This window comes from Phodopus roborovskii, unplaced genomic scaffold (genome assembly GCF_943737965.1).
Source record: "Phodopus roborovskii unplaced genomic scaffold, PHOROB, whole genome shotgun sequence".
Lineage (NCBI taxonomy): Eukaryota > Metazoa > Chordata > Mammalia > Rodentia > Cricetidae > Phodopus > Phodopus roborovskii.
Genome location: NW_026126410.1, coordinates 25,457,242 through 25,467,201, shown reverse-complemented (window position 1 = coordinate 25,467,201; position 9,960 = coordinate 25,457,242). Strand labels below are relative to the sequence as shown.

At 34.4% G+C, this 9,960-nt stretch overlaps 1 pseudogene; it reads left to right on the top strand.

Moving 5' to 3' along the window:
- Positions 1-3,270: 3,270 nt before the first annotated feature.
- On the top strand, positions 3,271-3,894 carry LOC127220814 (low molecular weight phosphotyrosine protein phosphatase-like; annotated as a pseudogene).
- The last annotated feature ends 6,066 nt before the right edge of the window (positions 3,895-9,960 follow it).

Genomic DNA, 9,960 nt, shown 5'->3' with positions numbered 1-9,960 from the left:
TTTTCTTCTCTTCTGGAGAAAATTTTTAAGTAAACTTGGTAAATCTAGCACAGATGTTCAAGTGCAGTAACATATTCTAAGTGTTTTATCACCTAAAATAAGAGAAACGGGGAAAAGATCCCCTCCCAGCCATTCACATCATACATAGATCATAGTTCTAACAATGTACTCAGAAACTGAATCTAATTTTTCCTCATTCCAGTTATCTCTGTAAATCACTCTCAAAATATGTGTCTAATTATTACTTCTCATGTTTCAGGAATGGACAGATTAAGCTGAGCAGTTATTGCTAGAGATCTTACATGTGGTCACAATCAGATCGCGAGTTAGGTTGGTGTCAACTAGAGGATTCTCAGGTTCCATCTCTGATAGCTGGTCTGGCCAGCATCATTCCCTGTCAGTGTGGTAAATCTAACAACTGAATGCATGGTGATACTCTGGCTTTAATGACAGCATGGTTCATCCACAATAAACTTTTCAGGGACCAAGGCATAGGCTATAATTCTTTCTCTGACTCAGGTTTTCACTGATTGTAATCCATTATCTTTGAAAGAAAGTATTTAGAATATGCCGAGAGTTTACAGATCTTGACAATCTTTATAATTTGAATAGCCAACTTTGAGTGAGCATTTGTTTTTTTTTTTTTTTTTGATTAGCATAAATTAACATACTAGGGTTATAGTGTTCATTACATTCTCCTACTGAACATTTCTGTTCTCTCCTCAGTAGATTAACAAATCTGTCATTTGTACTTTTTCTTCCTCTTCCTCATTTTTCATGCACTTTTGTCCACCCATCATGATATTTTATTTTTTATTTTAAACTTTTAAATTTGGTCCATCTTTCTAACCTGAAATTATCATTAAGAATACAGAGCTTGTAGGCACCATATCTGTTATTTTTTAACTTCATGTCTGCACAGATTTAATAAGGATCTTATCAGAGTTTGCATTTAATACATAGCAACATGACAATGGAAAGAGTCAGTGAAAAACCATGGAAAATGTCAAAATGACTTGAACTTGAGCCCTGTAGATTGCTCTTTGGTGTTGTGAATTGACCCAGTTTGCCATGCTGCAAATATTTCTCCATTCTATACAGCAAGTTGTCATGTGAAGCTCTGTCAATCGGCTTGCTGAAAATGATGTTTTTTTCAGCTCTTCTCTGAGTTTAAACTCAGAGTAAACCATAACCATGTCATAATCATGTAAAGAAAAAGACAATTGAGCTAGTCTGGTGTTACATATTTAATGAGATTTTACTTGTGCCTTATCATCACCACATTGTTATGCAGGTGCCTCAATGCTGTTCTTTTGATAATAGACTCTAGAAAATCATTAAAACCCTGAATCAAGATCTCTGATATGCAGATGATACATACATACATACATACATACATACATACATACATATATACATACATACATAATACATATTATTGTGTGTGCATCTTGGTGTTTCTAAAATGTTCATAGACATGCGTGCATTCATACTTACATATATCTTAAAAATATGTATATATATACATATATATGATCATAAACTTGCAAATGCCTTTGCCTAATTTTTTGTATCTTTTCTTATTTTAATGGTGTTAATTCTGTATTTTACCTACTATGTAATTTAGTCTTTCAGAGTTTAAAATTTGTAGTAGAATATGAAATATAATGGGCTTACACTCTAACAATTCCAACTCTCATTTATATTGAATGTGTTTTTACCAACAGCAAGTGCTAACTTTTCCATTTAAATGTTAACATTTTTCCTTTAATGAGGAAAAATGAAAAAGAATGTACTTTCTAATTATTATTATTATTACATATATCTCAGGCTGAGAGTTTTTGGCTTTTCTTGATCTTCATTTTTGCAATATTATTATCACCTTTCTTATCATTTTTTTGGTTTTCTTTTTTATCCTCTATAAATGGCAGTTCATTATTTGGGACATTTTTGCTTCCAGATGACTGGAAATGGATTGTTATAGCCATAGGCATGACTATAAGTTCTTGTTGGCATGTGAGGGGGTATATATAGTAAATACTCCAGTGAGCTGAACTTCAAGTGAAGTGTGTTTGTTGCTCTCCTGTAAAACAGAGTATATGCTGATATCTAGAATGAGATTTAGCTTGAAAAGCTGACAATATAGCATAATGGTTGAGCAATCCAATGATCTGCCATATGGAAGCCAAATGCCCAAAGAAACAGTTGTATACAGTTCCTGATTAAACCTAAAGATCTGGAATCAAAAGACTCTAAGAAAATTCCAATGTAGTGGCAAATGCTTCCAAAGTAGGAGTGTCAGTGTCTTCGAGTAGGAGAAGCAGTATGACTTCATAGGGCATGGACCTTGGGGAAACCTAATACTATCATTCTTCCCAATGAAATTATCAATAAAATGACATATTGGTATACCCATACAACAGTGATTTATTCAGCCCTCCGTAGAGAAGTTGCTTCTTGAAGTAGACAGAAATTTCAGATGCCAACAACTGGAAAATAGGCAGAAAGTGAGACTTTGGAAGACTAGCTCAGAAGTGAAATATCTTTACCAAACCATTCCCTTCAAAGTTCAAGGATCTAAAGTACATAGAAAGTTTGTAAGACACATGGGAAGTGGATGACTCCAAGGAAACAGTGTCTTCTGCACACAACAGGACTGATGCATATATGACATCACAGAGACTGTGGCAGCATGCACAAAATCTGAACAAGTTCAAATCAGAAGTGATCCCTATAATGAGAGGTGGACATAAACACCACATTATACATCGAACCAAAAAGGTATTGCAACTGATACCATCCAACATCAGTCTTCTTCAATGGAGCATCAGTAAGTATATCAACTCTACTCCAGGTCAGGCCACATTCCTAAGAATAGTTTTCCAGTACAAAGCAAACTGTATAGGTGGTGGTTTTTGTTTGTTTATTTTCTTATCTTTTTCATTTGTGTAGAAGTATGTGTGCCTGCATGCATGCACATGTGTAGAATTTTTGTTTTCCTTTGACAACTTTTTTTATATTTGATCTTTTGCTGGTTTGTTTTGACTTCCATTTTGTGGTTTTGTGGGTTTATTTTTAAGAGAGAGTGGTTGAAAAGAACAAGAGAAAGAACACAATAAACAGGTTTTTGAGAAATGAAGAAAATATGAAACCCAATTCAAAGGAACAAGTTCTTCAAATAAACAAGCCTATCTATTATGGTGGTACAATCTTCCCAAGATTGTACCAAGGATGACCTCAACTAAGAATCTAAACAATAGGTGCTGAAAGATGGCAGAGGTTGGGTCCAAGTCAGTGTTGTTCACATGTCTTGGTAACATTTGTCTGTCACCCATTGCAGACGCTGTTTTCAGAAATTTGGCAACTGATGAAAATGTTTCAGATAATTGGGCTATGGACAGCAATGCTGTTTCTGACTAGAACATAGGCCAGCCCCCCAGACCCAAGATCTGTCAGCTGCTTAAAAAATCACGGCATTAGCACAGCCCATAAGGCAAGACAGATTACAAGAGAAGACTTTGCCACATTTGATTATATACTTTGTATGGAAGAAAGCAATCTGAGAGATTTGAATAGAAAAATAATCAAGTTAAAAACTGCAAAGATAAAATTGGGCTGCTTGGGAGCTATAATCCACAGAAACATCTCATTATTGGAGAGCCCTATTATAGCAATGATTCTGACTTCAAGGTGATGTACTGGCAATGCTTCAGGTGCTGCAAAGCCTTCCTAGAGAAGACTCACTAGAAGGTCCTGCCCACCACTATTGAGCAACTCACTCATAAGAGCCATGCCCAAGGGTGGTGGCAGTCCTCAGTCCCAAGCCCCACCTGTCTTTTCAGCTGACTTACTGTCTGCCTTTAAAATAATTGTAGGTGGAAATTAGGTATATGTTCAGAGGAATAAAAATATCTGAGTATGACAGTTTGTGGTGCGGTTACACATTTTTAGACTAAGTGAACCTCTCACCTTGCCCTAATTACAAAACAGTGAAACAAGTACATATGGAACAAAATAGAACACAATGAAGTAAGAGTGACCTACAGGGTCCAGGTCAGGCTCAGATCCCAGCCAGTCTGGGTAGTCTGGCCTGACTAGAGTGTGTGCATGGCCAGCACTCAGTGGTGCCATTTGCTTGTCTTATAGCTCTCTGACCTAGACTCCTTAGACAATAACTTCATCCACACAAACCTCCATTTAACACTGGCAGATTTTTAACTCAGAGACACTGAGGGCATTGAAATATGTGAAAGAGAGGAGAAGCCAGATGTGATAATGTAGGCCTGTAATACCAGCAGGAGTCCGGGGCTGGACAGTGAAGAGGGGAGCAACAGATTGATAAAATTAGAATTTTTACTCTTGGTTTCTGTCTAGTGTTTTTGTGCTTTGTTCCTATTTGAGCCACTTTACCCATTTAAAAATAAAAATAAAAAAGATGTGCTTAATAGTGGAATGTTTGTAGTGTTTTTTCATCAACATTTTAAAGTTACAGACAAGAATAAGTAATTTAAGTGCATTTTCAGAAAAGTGACCTGAAATTCGGAAATCAGGAAAGAATATGAGTTAAACTGTGACCTTAACAAATATAACTAAAACTGAAATCTGGTGTCTGCCTGCTTTCTTATTGAGAAATTATATACATATACATATACATATATATATATATATATATATATATATATATATGTTAAAAGAAAGGGAATCTAAGCAATATGGATTGGTGGAGAGGCTACATTAAATATCCTTCCCCTATAATGAGATTGATGAGTATCTTAAATGCCATCATAGAGTTTTATCCAGTACCAGATGGAAGTAGAAGCAGAGATTCACAGGTAAGCACTGATCCAAATTTCTAGAATCCAGTTGTTGAGAGGGAGGAGTGATAAACAATGGGGTCAAGACCATGCTGGGGAAACACAAAGTAACAGTTGACCTGAGTAAGTAAGAGCTCAGGGACTCTAGACTTACAGCTGGAGAACCTGCATAAGACCAAACCAGGCCTCCTGAACATAGGTATCAGTTAGGGGGTTTGAGCAGTCTATGGGGCCTCTAGCAGTGGAACCAGTATTTATCCCCAGAGTATGAACTGGTTTTTGGAGTCAATTTCTATGGAGGGATACTCTCAGCACTGGTTTTATTTTGTACCAGATTTGAAAGTATAGTTTCACACTTGTCATCATAAAGATGGCCCAGGTTAAATCTTGTTGGTCACAAAAAGAAGGAAAAATTATAGATATGTAAAATGGACTCATAACCACCAGTAGCCCTCCTATATACAATTGACAAGCAAACTAGAATGAAGTCAAGGAAACAACACAACACCTTTTACAACAGCCTCAACCAATATAAAAGATCTTTAGGTAACTCTACCAAAGAAAGCATAGACTTGTATGGCAAACACTTCACACCTTTGAAGAAATAAATTAAAGAAGATAAATAAATTATCAGAAGATGGAAAAAACTCTCAAACTCATAGATCGGTAAGATTAACAGTAAAAGTGTTCATCCTACCAAAAGCAATCTAAAGAGTAGATGCAAACCTCATCAATATTTCTATACAATAATTTAAATGCCTTGAAAGAACAATTCTCAACTTCATAAAATTAAAAGAAAAAAAAAAAAAACAGAATGGCTAAATCAATCCTGAACAGTAAAAGAAGTGCTAGAGTTATCACCAAATTTTAAATTGTACAACAGATCTGCAGTAATAAAACAAATCACCTGGTATTGGCACAAATACAGACATGTTGATCAATGAAATTGATTTTAGATTCAGACTTAAACCCAAGTACACGTGGATACTTGATTTGTGATAAAGAATCCAGAAATACACACAGAAAAAAAAAAAAAGATAGCATCTACAAAAATTAGAACTGATGATCCGCATTCATCACCCTTCACCAAACTCAAGTCCAAATAAATCAAAGACTTTAGCATAAGACCAGATACTCTGAACCTGATAGAAGAGGCACTGAAGAATAGACTTGAATGCATTGGTTCAGGTGAAATCTTTCTGAATAGAACACCAATAGCTTAGGCACTAAGATAATATAATAAACAGGACCTCATGAAACATAAAAGCTTCTGTAAGACAAAGGGCATTGCCAATCAGACAAAATGACAGCCTAGAAAATCGGAAAAGTTGTTTTCTTGGTTTTTTTTTTTTTTTTTTTTTTTTTTTTTTAACCAACTTCACATCTGATAGGAGACTAACATTCAAAATACATAAAGAATCTGAGAAATTATATATCAAAATCAATCCAGTTTTAAAATGTGGGATGTATATTTAAACAGAGAATTATTATCAGTAGGGAATTCTCAGATAGCTAAGAAACACTTGAAGAAATGTTCAAAACACTTAGCGATCAAGGAAATGCAAATATGTAATATAAGTGACAGTTCCTATTGGTAAGAATGTGGATCAAGGGGAATACTTCCCCATTCCTTGTTGATGTACAAACATATATAGCCACTATTAAAATCAATATGACAGTTCCTTAGAAAATTAGTAATCATTCTCCCTCTAAATTCCCCAATAAAACTCTTGCATATACCCAGAGGACACTCAATTCTACCACAAGGATACTTGCTCAGCACTGTTCATTGAGGCTTTATTTACAATAACCAAAAAGTGGAAACAACCTAGATTTCCCTCAACCAAAGAATGGATAAACAAAATGTAATGCATTTATATAATATAGTAAAATTAAAACTGTTTAAAAAATCATGAAATTTTCAGGCAAACACATAGAAATAGAAAAAACATCCTGAGTGAGGTAACACAGACTCCAAAACACAAAATGGTATGTATTTACTGTAAGTGGCTATTAGCCATTAAATAAGTGGTAACCAAACTGCAATATACAGGCTCAGAGAGGTTTGATAAGGAAAAGTTTTCTGTGGGAAGATGAGTAGATCTCTCTGGAAAGAGGAAAGACAATAGGTTTTATGGGTGGACTGGGAGCAGGTTAGGACAGGTTTGGGAGGGATTAATAAAAGAAAGAAAAGGACTTTTAAGGAGGAAGGATGGCTGTTGGGGGTATATGTGTGGAATAATACATGATAAAGAATAAAAATAATCAGCATATATTATGTACATGTATTAAACTATCAATTACAAGTTCAATATACATTTATTAAATAATAATAACTAATAAAAATACCTGAGTAAGCAATATTTGAAAATGGACTTTTGAAAACAGCCTGTCATTTAAATAAGTAATAACCTTGAAAATAGCCCAAGACAATCAGGAATATAATTCTCTTTATTTGGCATAATAAAAGCACTTCAAACAAGTTAACTGAAACTTTTTCAGGAGAATTCAAGGTAATGATCAAGTATTTTATTAACCTGGATCCATATTTCAAAATAGAAAATAAATATCAAAATTAATAAAGTCATACAGAATTAAAGTTTTGGTGAAATAAGTGTAAAATAACTGCATGAAAATATCAGACATCTATCAAAATAGTATGAGGAAAAATACTCATAAATATCATGATGACAGTGAAAGACAGAGCAGAGGTATTTTATGTTTATACATTTCCAGCAAAGACACAAAGAGCGTTTAGATTTCCTTAGGTGTGTTTCATCAGACTTCTAAGAGAGATATCTCTCGTCCATTTTATAAAAGGGGAAATTAATTAAGAGCAGGAAAATATGGCCTAGCCTAATCTATGCAACTAGATGAACCCCTATAACAACACTGGAAACATATTTTACCTCTGCCTATGAAAGTACCTGCTATGAAATGAGACCCTGAGTATGTTATTTGTGGGGAAATTGCTAAAGAATTTGACTGAGTTTATTCTACCAATGACAAGAACAAGAAATCAAACCTTTCTAGGCTAAAAGTGTGAGTTTTGAGGATGATAGAGTACGATCTGTGAAGGGCTAGTAGCTATATTTCTGACATGGAATGGTGTGGCCAAAGAAAGGAATAAAAACAGAGGGTGAACAAAAGCAGAGGTTTGCCCCGTTTCCTCAAATCTAAGCCTTCTGGAGACCCAATGTGTTTGTGTAGAAACAAAAGCATAATCCACAGAGAAAGAGACCACATCCTTTTCTTCTTCACAAAGGAAACTAACTGTTGCTTTACAACCAACACTAAAGTAGGGAGGAGGCAGACACCATATATTCTTGGTTGGTTGATTTAGCTTTTAAGTAACTGTTGAGCAATATTGGATTTCCTCAAGCTGACAAAATTAACTAAAATATAGGGAAACTGATTAAATTGTAAAGGGAATTTTCAACATAGCATGCTTGAGAAGTGTAATGGGAGACAGATCTCCTAATTATTTTAAACTTTACAATAAGCTTTAGTATGGGGAACCTTTGAATTTCATTAATAACTCAAGATACTAAATGATAAATACTATCATCTTCATATTTTTTAAAAAATAAAATCAATACTGAAATTGATAAAGAATATCTATACTTTTATGTCAATTTAATACCAACAGTAACTAATTAAATAAACAAAATAGTCTCCCACATTAATATTTTCCCTAAAATAAAATTCTAAAAGTTTTACTTGAATGAATTTAATCATAGAAATAATTTCAGAGTCACTTTATCTAATCCTTTATTTTATATGAATATTATAGATATAAACATAAGAATTAATCTGGTAAATGTTGTTAATTTGGCAAAGTTTCTAATCATTAAATCCAGCTTTCAGAAGCATAAAGAAACGGACATCTGATGCTTTAATTTATCTTAATGGTGCTAATTGCCAATGAGCAATTTTGTTAATGGGATCAGTACCTGCCTTGTAAAAAATGGTCATAAAATTGAACCAGCATTCTTTCAGTGTGACATGGAATTCATTCAATTAACCTCAAATTATTGACCTTTTGTGCAAGAACCAATTCAGTATATTCAAAAGACGGTAATTTTCCTATGGGGTGTTTGAAGGAAATACATTGTGCAAAATAGTTGAAAGAAATAATACTTTGTTTACAGAATACATTGAAATGTTCTAGAGAGAACTCTGGGAAGGTTCAGACTAAAGTGACACACAGAGTCATAGAAGCACATAAATCAGATGAGATAGATAACATTTTTTTTCTCGGTAAGATAATATCTTCAGAAATTTCAAGTTTTTTTAATTCTTTTTTTTTATTTTATATAACCAAGTCCATTTAAATGAAAACAAACATTTATAGACAATATTTGGGAATTTGAGGGTCGTTCTTTCCAACTACTTCCTGCTGGTAAGGGGAGCTGTCATGGGGGATTTGAAGAAGATTCAGAAATCCTGGCTGTAGTCTGTAAGGCTGCTTTGTCCAGCTGTTTTGAATGTAGGATCACCTGGTACTCTGTTTCAAGCGATCTGGCTTGATCAAACCACAGTAGTCTGGAAGTAATCCACATCTTTTCATTTTCTGTGGAAACAAAAATAGAAATCCTTTTCCCCAGTAACTTGTCCTTCAACTTAAATTTTGGAGTCAAAGCATTTTTTTTTATTTCATTTATTATTTTACATGTCGATCCCAGTTCCCTCTCCCTGTCTCCCTCCCTCCCTTCCTCCCTCCCTCCTTCCCTCCCCTTTACCCTCTCTGCCCTCTGACATGCACCCAGAATTTTCAAGTTTAAAGCTAATGACAGTAATCTTTATCAATTAATTTCATGGCACATGATTGTCTTTTTGTTGAAGTAGAACAATCTCTAGATGAATTTGTTATTGGAATTCTCCCCTCTAAGGAATTCCCCAATGTCCTGATTTAAGCTGAGTCTGGAGTGTATTATAAAGTGCATTATGAGAAGCAGGAGTTGGGAATAATCAGTGCAGGCATTAATTTGGTCAGAAGCATACATTCATGAAACATAACACCAAATCCAATGAGAACAAGACTTTATGTCTAGGTTGGAAAGTCATTAAAAATGAGTGCTGAAACAAAGACAGCCTTTTAAAAAAGCTAGTCTGGAATCATAAAAAGTAGATTTGAAACTTAAGA